Source organism: Peromyscus leucopus, chromosome 20 (assembly GCF_004664715.2).
Source record: "Peromyscus leucopus breed LL Stock chromosome 20, UCI_PerLeu_2.1, whole genome shotgun sequence".
Classification (NCBI taxonomy): Eukaryota; Metazoa; Chordata; class Mammalia; order Rodentia; family Cricetidae; genus Peromyscus; species Peromyscus leucopus.
In genome coordinates this window covers 41,033,504-41,047,268 of record NC_051080.1, presented here as the reverse complement: position 1 = coordinate 41,047,268, position 13,765 = coordinate 41,033,504, and the positions used below count along the sequence as shown (strand labels likewise).

Here is a 13,765-nt window from a genome sequence, read left to right as displayed (position 1 = left end):
AATCTTCTTAGACAGTTCCTTCCTGACTACCTCATGTGGAATAAGACTTCCTCCCTTGCTCCTGGTAGTTGTCTTTAGCTCTCTTATTCAGCCTTATTTTCCTCCTTTGTATCAGCAGTAAGATCCTTTTTATTATGACCTACTTCCTTCCCTTGTATATATACCCTTTGTGATATTCTTGCCAGGTTTTTAATCCAGGCAGGTCCTCTGATTTTTTCTAATAAGCAATGCTGGTGAAAGTGAGCACATATGGCAGCAGACAACCAGACTTGAACACTTTTTGTGTGATAATAGAGAGTTCACCACATGAAGGCTTCATCTTGTGCAGTCCTATGTCAGACACATACAGAAACTGCCTTAGGGTGAGAAACCACCAGGGAAGAACAGCCCAGTTGACAGCTGACTGCAGTTTCCATACACGTAAGTGAAGCTACCTCTGACTGCCCAGCCTAGCCAAGTGGCCAGAAGACGACAACCTACTGGCCACTGTTGCTGGATAAAATGCTGGACACTCAATTAAATAAGCAAGTTTTCAGTATTTAGACACACATAGGTTCTGTTATAATATTCCACTGAGTCTGTAACAGCACCAAGAACATGTGTGCTCAATAACAAGGTTTTGAATGAGTGGACATCTCACAGTACTACTCAGAGAAGATATGTGTGTTTGGATAGAAACTGGCAGGGTGGGTAAGGTAGAATTTTAACACTAAATAAATTAAGGAGTCAGTCTTATAATTCTGTTTAAGTGGGGTCACCCCTTTCTGTTGAACACATGTGTGGACTCTGAATGTGTTGAAATTCCTAAAATAGTTTTTGATTCTTGGGCTTCTTTGGCCAAAGAATGGAGGAATGTCATGATTAGGAAAAATCTGAGGAAAGTGCTGCTAGTTTCTTGTTTATGATTCCAGAAGCCTCAGATTGTCTATAAAGTATTGAATGGACACTTCAAAAGAGAACAAGCAGGTTATCTACAAGATTATCCCTAACCAAGAAAACTGTTTGGCCTGTAAGATGGGACAAGCTGGTCCATCTGATAGTTTTTAGGGGTCAGTTGTCTTGGGTGACAGTGCTTCAATTCTGGACCCCTGAACTCTGCTCTCAGCCCAGCAGCAAAGTCATCATTTGACCATTTGTTCATGCAGATTATGAGTCTACTCTGCTCACGCATCTCCAACAGTTTGAATCTAACTCAGAGAAGTGGCCCAGGAGGCCTGACTAGACCCAGCTGCTCTTTATTAGTGACCTTCCTCCCTGCTTTTTCCTTTCCTCTGCTCCACTTTGAACACATCTCCACCCGCCTCGTTCACTGAGTGCCAAGCATGGTCCTCCACAGCACCCCTCTCAAAGCCTCTCAGTATCTGCAAACTCTTCTTCACGCCTCTCTGTCAAAGGTTAAGTATTCTCCGATATTGCTCTCTCCGTTTTGTCTTACTCTTCTCTTCAGTACTCATCCTTGTCTGTGTGGTCTCTTAATTATCTAACCAATTTATTATCAGTCTTTACTTGACTGAAACCAAGAGGAGGATAAAGTTTAAAATAGTGTGTGGCACTTAGGAAGCTTGAGAGAGCATGTGCTGAGAGAAAGAATAGATATGTTCATGCATGCAAGTTTTGTGTGTGTATATATATATATACATGTATGTGGATATAGTCACACAGATAAGCATAGCTCTCATGAGCACAAAACCAAGACTTACATCGGGTCACTGTGGTGGTGACCAAGGTGACAATGACCACTCCTCAATCTTTCAGTCTGTCTTTTCCTCTGACGGTTCTCAAGATTTAGTATGCATTTTATAAAGATCTTAAAATATGTAAGGTTTGATAGAGTATAAATGTTAAAAACCAATCCTTCCACTCACAGAAAGTGAGAGTAAAAATGTGACTTCTGTAGGATGGGAGGGCCGAGGAGAGAGCAATGGGAAGGGTGACCAGTGCGTGCTCAGCTACAGTTAGCTAGAATAGGAAGATCTGGTGAGCTACTCTAGCAGGTGCTCTCAGGCAAGATTACAAGAAAGGACTTGGACGGTCCTCACACTAAAGGAATGATGTGTTTGATGAGACAGGACTTTACTACATCTAAACAGTGTGCTTGCTGCTCATATGTGTATCAAAGCATTCACCTTACCTCTTCATAAGTATAAGTTTAAGTTTTTATATTTCAGACAGAAATAAGTTCAAAAAATAAAATAAAAAGAATAGAAAGAGAGAGGGAGGGAAGTGGTCATGGCTACAAAAGGCCAACATGAGGGGCTATGTGGGTGATAAAAATGTCCTGTGTTCTGAGACACTGTCAACAGCCTTGTTAGAGTTTTATAAGATGTCACTTTGTGTAAAAAAAAAAAAGTCAAAGGTACATGAGAACTCACTTGTTATTGTGTGGAAAGGAATTAATATTTTCTTAGAATAAAAATAATTTAAAAATTATTACATAAAAGCACTTTCCAGTAGGCTGTCTAGCATGGGGTCAGTTTTAAAAACAGTGGCCACAGTTAGGGAATACAAGTGAAATTTGTACTGTCCTTTTAATAAGGGAGGCTGAGCATGCTTATTGTCTCCTTTCAGGCAGAGCTGGGGTGAATGCATCCTCAGCAGAGCCTGTCTTCCCTTCACTGTCTGAGCTGGGAGCCTCCATATGTTTGTCTACTTGAAGGAAACGGCCGACCACAGGAGGGAGGGAGGTAAGCAACAGGAAACTGCCAAGTGAAAATTTAAATGGAATTCAAAAATATTAAAAATACATTTTTAAAACCTTAAGGTTTGTTATGTTAAAGCTGGTAGAACATGAGGCTAATAACACTCAGCATAATCAGCAAGACTCAATCACAGGAACCAATAAATGCATCTTGGGGCCACCGAGAGCTTTACCAATCGCTTTTCATAGTCCCCGAGCTTTAAAGTAGTCAGGCAAAATGAAGGGAAATAATAAACAGATGAGGCAATTTGACCTTTGAAAAGAGTTAAGATAACTTAATAGGTATATTTTAGATAAAAGGAGGCTAAGGAATTATAGTGATCACAGGGAGAGATCCAAATAGGTGCCTGCAATGAGCTAAGGGGGATGAGGAGAGACAATTTCCGTCCTCTGAGAACAGTAATAAACAGAAACAGCAATCATCAGAGGGAGGAAGAGAAAGCAGCTAAGGAAGAAAATAGCTTCAAATGTGCTAGAAATAATGGCCACTCTGAGGAGCCACCTGAGGAGCACTTAGGAGTCTAAGTCACAGAAAAGCCGAGGGGAACCACAGAACCAGGCAGGCCCACAGCCCTCTTTGCACCTCTGGTGTCCCTGGTGCTTGAAGGCTGCAGGTGACCACCCTAAGAGGTGGCTGGCCCCAGAGCAGAGTGGAGACTGCACTCCTCGCACCCCTAGTAACTGCAAGCGGAGACATGAAGAGGTGAAGGCTCCACGACATTTGATGTACTTCCTGGCCAGTCACTGAACTACTCTGGCCTCTGTTGTCTTGTTTGTAAAATGGGGGTATTCCTAGTTATTTTGCAGGTTTATTAAGGCAGGAGTTCTTAAACTGGGGTGTGCTTGGGAATCCGTTGATTGGAGCAGGTCTTGGAACTTAAAAAGGAAACAATTACTTATTTATTTTTCCAAGCCTGCAACAGAAATTTAGACTCTTTAATGTAATTTGTTGAGATTATAATACAATTACACCATTTTCCCCTTTCCATTCCTCCCCGCAAACCCTCCCACATACAAACCCCAACTCTCCCAAAATAATGGCCTCTCAAATTTCTTTAGATTATGGAGATTAGCAACAAAGCACAGCAGAAACCTGTCACTTTGTCAGCAAAAGATACCAGATATTTTCATGTCATGTTAGATATACTGCAAAAAATAATCTCAAAATAACTTACATGTTCATCACATTGAAATGATGGCAACAATGAAATCATAGTTAAAAGTTATTACTTAATAAATTTTAAATATCATACATAAAATGATTTAAAATCAGTTTAAAAACATAGATAACTGATTTTTAATAATGATCTTGTCCTTACAGCACCATGCTTTTTACTTTATATATTTACTTTTAAAGTTGTTCAGGGCACATGCAGCAGCCACAGTTCTCTAATGGCTGAATGGCAGTTTTATTAATGATAAAGATAACTGTCCCCATTTTAAATCTTGTTACACTCACTTGTTACTCTGCCCTGGACACTGTGAGTATGGGTCCTGTTTCTGTTCTATAATTAATGAATGACTTTGTCAGCTACCTGATCCCTCTTAGGCTCATGCCATCTTCAGCAAAGGGTGACTCTTTAAGAAGGCTCTGAAGACTATAGATGTATTGCATGTATTCAAAGGTATATCAGATGATTACTTTGTTCTATTGAGACTTGTGATTGCTATCAACAGGAGTGACTCATAAGTAGAATATTAAATCATATCCCAGGCAGGATGCCTTTGAGAGGAAAAGGAAACAATTATGACAGGATAATGGTTAGAGACTAGACTATCCAGGAAATTGGGGAGGAAGAGGCTATTTAAATGATTTTCTTAAAAAAGAAAAAGGAAAGAAAATATTATTTTTCTGATAGTTTGCATCTTTCATTCTTTCTACTACAAAACCCAGCAAGCATGCCCTAGACTGCTTTGATTATAAGATAAACATTTCCCACCAGTTTTAACATTTTGGGATCTGGAATGTGTCTTGCATTCCACAGGAAGCCAGCCAAACTCAAGGCAAGAAAACAAACTGTGCCGTGAGTGGTCCTTATACTGTCTATTCACATACAGACTTCCTCACTGGGGGATTCATTCACCCTTCATTTTAGTTATTTGTTCTTCTGTCAACATAGATCATTGAACTTTAAGCCTGAGTGCCTAATCATTCATTACATTTTTGATAAAGTCTTGATGCATACAGAAGATTGATCTTCCTATGTGAGTGAGATAATTGGAAGCAACAGCTCTTTAGGATGGATCCCTGATTGCTGCAGGGGAGTAAAGACTAGTGTCCTCAAGCATGCTTCATCGGGATCTCCACCCAGGTGTAGAACAATCTGTCCAAATTCCCCTCACTCTTTCAGAAGTATAGCTTTTGGAGGTTTGCTTTTTTTAAAATTTATGCTCATGTATGTATGCCTGTGTGTATATATCACATGTGTATGAGTGCCTGTGGAAGTCAGAAGAGGGTGTCCTTGGAGCTAGAGTTATGGGCAACTGTCATCCAGTGGGTAGGAGGCTGGGAACCACACTCTGGTCCTTTGGGAGAGTAGCAAGTACTCTTTAATTGTTGAACCATCTTCAGCCTCAATGTGCCTTCTAGAAGTTTTTTAAAATCTTAGACAAAATAAAGAAGCAGGGAAGTGTTATTCAGTGTGCTGTGTGACCAGACTCTCAACTCCAAAGGAACATTCTCATTACTTTGTCAAAACAAATCCTTATTGCTGAGCTGTCCATGCTTATGACTAATGGGATTCATAATGATCTTCAGACTCCAAATTCAAAGTATTTAAACATGGGTTGATTCTAATGGCAGAATTGTTAGGGATTGTTGGTTAAATAATGATGATGATGATGATGATACCCTGTTATTTTATGGTTTCTGAGAAGTCTGTGTTCAGACTAACTGCATAACTCACAATGGATACAGATACAGAGCTGGAGAACCAGGTGCCTCTGCCCAGCCTCCTGTGTTCCTGTATCCTCTCTCTTGCCTGCTATCTTAAATTTTAAGTTTGAGAATAATGTCTAACATCCTACAATTCTTTTTCTTTGTATATATAACTGGAACATAGAAAATAAAATTCATTTAAATAGAAGTAAAAGGAGTTTCTTTTATGGGCATTTAAAAGCAACTGTGAGACCCATGTGTAGGAGAGAGGTATAGACTGGCTTATCAGAGATGCTGGTGGATTCCCCTTGGTATTTCTTGGGTCCCCTGTCAGTAATAAGTTATCTTATCTGAATGGTAAAATATCAGTTGGAAAGATATGGTTTTTATATAACTATAAAGGATACTTTTTACCAAATCAGAAAAGTCATGAGAAAAATGTACTTTATTTTATTTGAAAATTTCAACATTAAGACTAGAATATCTGGCTCTCACAAAGACACTGTGAATTTATTACTTCACAAGTGCCACTTCCATATAATCAAATAATTAGCTAAGAAATTATATTTGCATTTTCAACATTTTTGTTCAATAGGAATGTCAGGATAATTAGGCATTAAGTATATTATCAAGACTTGAAGGTAACAGCTTTGTGTATAAGTGAATATTCTTTCTTCCTCTTCATTTGCTCCATTCTTTGTTGGTGATTCAGAAAAGCATGTTTAAATAGAGGCCCACACTGTTCTACTTTACCATAATTACTCCAAAGATGAGAAGATTAAAAATCACATGGGTGGCCAAAGCCTTCCTGCCAAATTCTTGGGAAGCCAATCAGCTTAGTGTTTCTGGTGCCAGAGCATTGTTCTGCTCTTGATCATGCGTCTCATTCTCATTGCCTTCCCTTCGGTGGTATTAGACCTTGGCAGGCTGAACTAGCCATGAGGGACATCTCTTCATCACAACCACCTTTTACAGAAGTGTGAGCACTGGTGAATTTTTGGCAAGTGCAGATTCTTTTCTCCTTTGTAATTCTGAACTCATCTCCCAGTCTCCAGTGTACCTATCCCTCACTGTTGTTTTGACACTGGAATTACTAAGGCAGTAACATGGGAGACAATAACTTTAGGAGACATACAGCTCCCTTCATTTGTTATTGTTCCTCTGATTTTCTAAGCTGCAGGAATAGATTAAGTGGGCCTGGCCAGAGGTGTCCTCTATATCTGATGGTAGAAAGTGCTGATGCAATGAAATGTCTTCGGGAATTTTACAAAACAGCTCAGATCTGAGCCCTTCTTACTATAGTCCTACACTGGGCATTCCACATAAATTACAGTAAGAGAAGGAAATGGACCCAAATTGAGGAGAGGCTGATATGTTGATTACCTAAGCTCTACACACACACAAGCTCTAAACAGACATCCACACATGACTGGCATCTTCTCCTGTGTAACTTTTCTTATAGGGCTACACATTGGGAAATGTCCTAGGGTGGTATCCTGAGGTATTTCTGATCTGAAGACAGATTTTTAAATAGTGCAAGGATTTTGACATTTATTACGGCAAAAAAGAAGAGTTTGGGATGTTTTCACTTTGTATTTTTTGCTTAGCTATATTTACTTGTAGAATACACCAAACTAAGAAGAAATTATACAGAAAGTCCAAGTGTTGCTGTTTTATTTTTTTAAAAGTTATTGTAGTTGGATTTGGAGAGAATGTCATGAGTAAATGCACACATTTGTTTTTAAACTACCTAGAAACCACACCAGAACAATATGTCAGGAATTAACAGGACATCCATGACCAGTGTTCCTGGATCTTTTACTCTCCAGTTATGCAGAACAGAATCTATGCTACATGTGTTTTAAACTACATATCTTGAAGCTTCTTGACTAGTACATTTGTGTACTGATTATCTGGTATCACTGACTCCATCAAGGCAACCCTCCATGACAAGCTGATAGATACTGTATTTAGGATGACTGGTAATCAAGTAAATAGTCAGATAAGTCATTGTGGCTAAGGCCTGGAGACAGGAGAGCTAGGTTCTCAGCCTTGGGTACATTTCTTACCTCACTGAACCTCTGTTTCTTTAGGTGTGGAATCAGGACTATATCACACAGTCTGGCAGTACCCAAGTCACTAATACTGTCAGTGAGAAAAAGTTTATGAGGAGAATTCAAAAGTGTTGGCACAGATGACATTCTGTGAGAACTGTGAACTTGATTCACAGTTTTGGGAAACAAAATCTTTCAGAATTTTGGATGGCTTCTTTTCATTTCTAAGGCTACCCACTGACCATAATCTATACTACTGGGTTTTTGATTGAATGAATGGAGCACATTATGTCCCCTTACATGGAAAAATGGGCAATTTTCACAAAGCACTTTCCCTCTGTCTACTATTAAGTTCTTATCCCTTGACCTTTCCTAATTCAAATGACAAAACAGCTTGATTGCTTCCCGTTCGGCTCTGTACGATATAATGAAGTATTTTCTAGAGCATTGGAGGAGAAATAAATAATCCAACTATGTAGAGTGTGGGGGCATACCACACACTCTGTCAGTCCACAGTTAACACCTGGAGAGTGGCCTGACCTTTGTCATTGAGACACTCTCCTAAGTCGGTGGATGAGTTTTATTAAATGAACTACAGGGATCCATTAGAGCAAGTGAAACCTCTGTCTTTAACTAGTAACAGAAATGCTGTTTAATTTGAAAATCACTCTAATTGTGAAACCACTCTCTGCCTTTGTAGAAAAGGCCTCGTTAAGCTCTGTGAATTTGAATTGCTGTTTATGTATGTTCGGCTGTGATGGATACAAAAGCTCTTTAGAAATTGGTTTTGAGAAATTCTCCTTTAAAAGAACCCGGAACCAATGTCAGCAAACTGCTGGTCGCTGTGGGCAACATCAGCTTCTAGAATGAGGAGGTGCCAATGGTAGGCCAGCATCTCATAACAGACTGTAGAAGGAAGGGCCTCTGACAGAAAACGGGGAATAAAGTTCTAATTTTGCAGCTGTGTGTGTGTGTGTGTGTGTGTGTGTGTGTGTGTGTGTGTGTGTTACAAATCATAAGTGAGGCAGCAGGAATTACAGATGGGGCCGTGTTGCTAAGGAGGTTAGAAAGCCGGGCTCCAGTCAACATTATCAAGAGACAATGAAGAGTTGGTCAGATGCATCTCAGGTGTCACAGGACTTGGGAGATGACCTTTGGAAAGGTCATTAGGAGAGTTCCAGAGAGAAGGACAAAGGTCACAATGAGCCCCGTTATTCCTCTGCTGTTTCCCTTGCTGAGCTTCCCCCACCACAGTCACCTTCTTTTAGTAATGCTTGTGGCTCTGGATGCTGTTCTTCAGGTAGCACCCCCCCCCCCCCCAGAGGAAGCTCTCCAGCATTGACTTCCAGGCTGCCCTGCCAGTTTCTATTCTTTCCACTCACTCATGCCATTTTGGACAGACCACTCTCTGAAGTAAAACCACCATGGTCAGAAGTGGACAGTCAACTTACAGGAGGGCATGGGAGACTGATGGGAGGCCTACTTCTGACCTCTTGGGAAGAACATTTACCCCCTCTTCCAATGATAATAATTTGGGTTCAAAACCAAAATAATATATAGACAAAAACAAAACAAAACAAAAAACTGAATCTGGAATATGGTTATGAATTAAGGGCCAAGATACACTGCAGTGTTCATCTCTCTAAAGGCCCCTTCTCTGTGTGTAAACTTTTGAAAAAGATACTTTTCAAATTATATCTTACAATATTGCAATTAAATTTACTCTCTGAATAAAGCATCCTGTTCCTGCTTTAGAAAATATTGGGTGCTTGCTTAAGGGCCAAGGAAAAACACCCTGCCCCTGACTTGAAACCATGACAAGGGCTTGAAATCCCACCAATCCCTGAGCTTGCCCCAGAATCAGATCACAAAACCCCACCAATTCCAAGCCACCCTGGAAAGCTCCACCACGATCCCCAAGAAACCCTACACTAGCTCTGTACCCTGTTCAGGTCTCTGCTGCTTCTCACCCTGGAGGCACCCACCCTCCTAGATTTTTCCTTCCCAATAAATCTCTTGAGTGACAACTCTCCTCTGAGCCCAAGGGAGCAGAGCAGAATTGTACACTTGATCTGGGGAATCTGTTCCCTAACTGAGAAGAGTTGTTACACTCCGGGGGTCTGAGAGCAGAGCTGTAACGACCTTATTGGAGGACCCTCCCCTGCCAGAGCAGAGTTGTTACACTTGCACTGGGGAAACCTTTCCCTGGAACAGAGCTGTAAGCTGCTCTCCTTACAGTGGCTGTTGTATTCCTTGGCTCCCAGGATCCTTTTCCATCGGATCCTCAATGCTTATAGGCACAGACCTAGAGACTCAGACAGGAGCATCACAAGTTCTACACTAGGCCCCATAGGAAAACCTGTTTAAAAAACAAAGACAAAACAAACAGCAAAAATAAAGATGGAGGAGGAAAAAGGGGAGGAAAAGAAACAGGAGGAGGAGAAACTTTGTTGTTGCTGTTTTGGGTAGGAGGGAAGGGAGATACATGTAAGTAGAGTTGATGAGGACCTGAGCTGGATCCCCAGTACTCATGTAGAAGCCGACACCCGCAGAGCACACATGTAACCCCAGAGGTGTTACATGTGTTGTCACAGAGAACAGGTGAACCAGTGCAACCAAAACAGTGAGGTCACTGAGTGAGACCCTGTTTCAAAAATTTAAGGATATTTAATGTCAGTTTGGTCTCCACAGGAATGTGAGTAGCTGAGAAAATCTCATTTAATGAGGATTTTTGGAACTCAAATAGCAAAATTTAAAAATCAAACATTCTAACACAATATAATCCAAAGATTAACTAATTTGATACTTACATGTTGAGGAATAATGTAGCAAAATGTTAAGTCTTTGTTTTTCACATCATGTTCCTATGGGAGCAGAACCTTGTACAGTGTGAAACACTGCTATTCCTAACATGTAACAGTCTCCAGTGTGAGCCGGGGTGTTTCTGGCTGCCTCTGTGATGGCCTTTGGTGTACAGTGTACATGTTCCACATTCAGAACCAAAGAGAAAGTCTTGGCATTGCTGAGTGCTCCAGAAACTATGGACTCATAACCTGCTTGATTTTGATTAATCTTTAGCCATTCCACATTCAGAAACCTTTCCTTGCTGGACTCTCACTTTTGCTCCACGTGGGGTAGTGATCTACAGTTTCAGAGGCTGTGGTGTAGATGATAAAGTATAAAAGACAACTCCAGTCAAATAAAAATAGCACTGGTGATTCCAAAGCAGAGTGCTGACTCTGTAACTTGGTGAGGCCCAAGTACATGCAGTGGGTAATTTAGTCCCAAATGCACTGACCCATATGGGTCACTTTTGAGTTCAAGGCATGACACCCTGGTTCAGATTTGTGCTTCCTAGAATGTCAACCCGATTTCCTTAGGAAATTCATGCACTGGATATGCTGCAGTTCTTTCTAGATCAGATCATGACCTGGTTAAGCATAAGGAGGCACTGAGGCAGAAAGTATTTGTGTCTTATAGTCAACCTTGAGGCAGCCAGCTAAGCAGAGTGGATACAACAAATGCCCTTCATTGTGGCTTTAAAGATGGAGAAAAAGAAGATGCTACACCAATCACAATGACGTACAACAAACTCCAGGGTTGGGCTCAGTGTTCAGAACCAAGTTTAACAGGTGATTGCATTATTTGGTTTAGTAATGGAGCAGAGAAATCAGGATTTTTTTTTTTTTTTACATGTAGTAAGTTTGAACCAACAAGTCGAACTCCACTTGCTCTGAAACCATAACAGGTAATATAAGTATTACCCCTAATAGTAGGTAAATCTTACAATCCGAGAAATGGGGTCCAAGTTCATTCCCGCTATCACAGCCTGTGTTGCTGCACTTAAAACTATTCTTTTATTTTTTAGAAAACACAATTAAAACCAGTATAAAGGTATTCTTTCCAAAGAGATATGAAGAACAGAGGTATATTACACTCACTTCTGTTCATTTGCAAAGTGGTATGTGATTCTTCTACCAGCAAAGAGATTTTTTTTTTCATTTTTCTTTATTAAGAAATTTTCTACTCATTCCACAGTGAGTAGTGGTAACCCACAGATCCCACCTCCTCCCTCCTCCCTCCCCCAGCCCTCTCTCCCAAGCCACCCCACATCCCCACATCCCCCATATTGAGGTCTTGCAAAAGGAATATTTTAATAGTTCTTCCCAGATTGACACATATTTATACACAATTACCATATATGTACATGAGAGTTAAAAGTCAAAATTCTACACAAAAGAGAGAGAAAAATTTCAGAAAACAGTCTTACTTTGTAAAAAATAAAATTGAGAACCCAAATGTGTTATTGTATTCTAATAAATTTATTTCAAGAACAGACAGCCACTAGATACAAAGCTAGAAAATGTGCACTCACACTTAATCTAGCATTCAGAGATAGAATCCTCTGATCTCTGTGAGTTCAACATTGGAATAGCCAATATGTGAACGCTTAATCCAGAAGCCAGCCTTTAATCCAGAAAGCCAACTTTATCCCAGGAGTGTGTAATAGCAGAAAGATATATAAAGCTGAGACAGAACTAGCAATCTGTTAACATTTTTAAGCATTAGCTTTGACAAACAGTTCACTGAATTCATTCTGATGAACAGACTTCATCTGAAAAAAACTGAAGATCAGTGAGTGAATACTTGTTCTCTGTCTCTTATTACCACATACCCAATAACTGCTCATTTATTTTATTAATAAAATTTTAAATTCCTGCTACACCCAAATTCTTATAAGATCCCTATAGTCTCCCAGGTATGCTTTACCAATTGTATGCAAGTGAAAACTATGAGTCCAAACCAAGAACACACTGAGATTAATGAAATTTAAACTAATTTTGTAATTGCTTGGTTGATTTATGCAAATATCTAGACAGTGACGGAAAAACACAAGATGCTTCAAAGCCAAGAAGCAATGATTGGGACCACAGCTTCTGATGAGCAAGGTTATGCAGTGTGGGACATTAGTGATGCTGGGGAAGCTGTGTGGTGACATGGTCCATTACACTGGACATGTATGTCAGCTTTGTTATTCTTGTACCCAGATCTGAACAGGAACACGATGCTGTCACACTCTAGCAGTGTTACCTGGACTACATTAACAATATGGGGGCAATGGGGTCGCATAGTAAAAATGCCTAAGAGACACATTTGCCAGGATAATGTCGGAGGTCTTCTTGGAATATGTAACATACCCCTTTAATTTAGAGTGAATTGTGAAACTTAATGTGGGTTAGAAAGTTGGCAAAATGTTACTACTCAAAGTAGCTAATATTTTTGGATAAGTAAGGAGGAAATCTTGTCTCTCAGCACTGGCAATACAGGAAATGCTAAATATGATCACATACATTCCTCTTAGCCTTTTCTGTTCTTAAGGTGGCCAGAGTTCAAACAAGCTGATATGTTTAGAATGATCATCAATCCTATCCCTCATTTGATAAAACCTATTTAAATATTGCCCTTGTTAATGACTACCAGAACACAGCAGTGTTCATTATCCCTGTGATTCAATCAGGATAAGGTTAAATATTTTTCATGCAAAACTAGAACATATCAATCTACTTTATTGGACTACTTCATGTAATGAAACTTTCTTGAGGCCAGATCATCTTGCTAATTATAATTATGCCAAATCATTTTGCTTAAACTTGGAAAGATTTTTGAAAGGTCAGAATTAATTTGTTCCCCCCATCCTTTGTACGTTTTAGGATGTGAGAAGTAACATCCTGGCTTCCTAAGAGAAGGGAACAAAGTATCATTGTTCCCATGAAAAGCTGATTAGACCAATGGCATCCACACAAATGTCATTTGATAAATTTATTTGAAAATTTCAGAAAAATCATACTTTTAAATTTCTAAGTTGAATTCCACCCTCACAAGTCAACTTTTACTCATGATAATGTACTCTTTGTGTAGTAACATTTCTTTCTAGTAAACATGAGCTGAATTGAACCTGAAGAGCAGTTCATGTTTTAAATAATCACTTCATCAATAAGCAATAATGCAAAAGCATTTAGCAGACTTTCATATCCTTTCTAGAACCAACTTTCCTTCTGGCATAAAAGAAGTCACCCTGTGCTGAGCACTGAGGTGGTCTCTCCTCTCACTGTGTCCCATTGGCTTCTAGCAAAC

The 13,765-nt window shown here is 39.8% G+C and overlaps 1 protein-coding gene and 1 long non-coding RNA gene across 8 annotated transcripts in view; one reads left to right on the top strand and one right to left on the bottom strand.

Annotated features, from left to right (window-relative positions):
* The window catches only part of Cpq (carboxypeptidase Q), a 434,594-nt gene that overhangs the window by 80,892 nt on the left and 339,937 nt on the right, over positions 1 to 13,765 (bottom strand). The gene's annotated exons all lie outside the window — the stretch shown is intronic.
* Positions 1 to 13,765, top strand: part of LOC114709793 — a 171,144-nt gene that overhangs the window by 51,228 nt on the left and 106,151 nt on the right. For 4 of the 5 annotated variants that reach the window (XR_005089658.1, XR_005089657.1, XR_005089660.1 and 1 more), the window contains one exon: positions 2,569 to 2,684. The exons of the other annotated variant lie outside the window; for it this stretch is intronic. This is a non-coding gene — a long non-coding RNA (uncharacterized LOC114709793). The remainder of the gene's footprint in view (positions 1 to 2,568; positions 2,685 to 13,765) is intronic. 5 annotated transcript variants of the gene reach the window in all.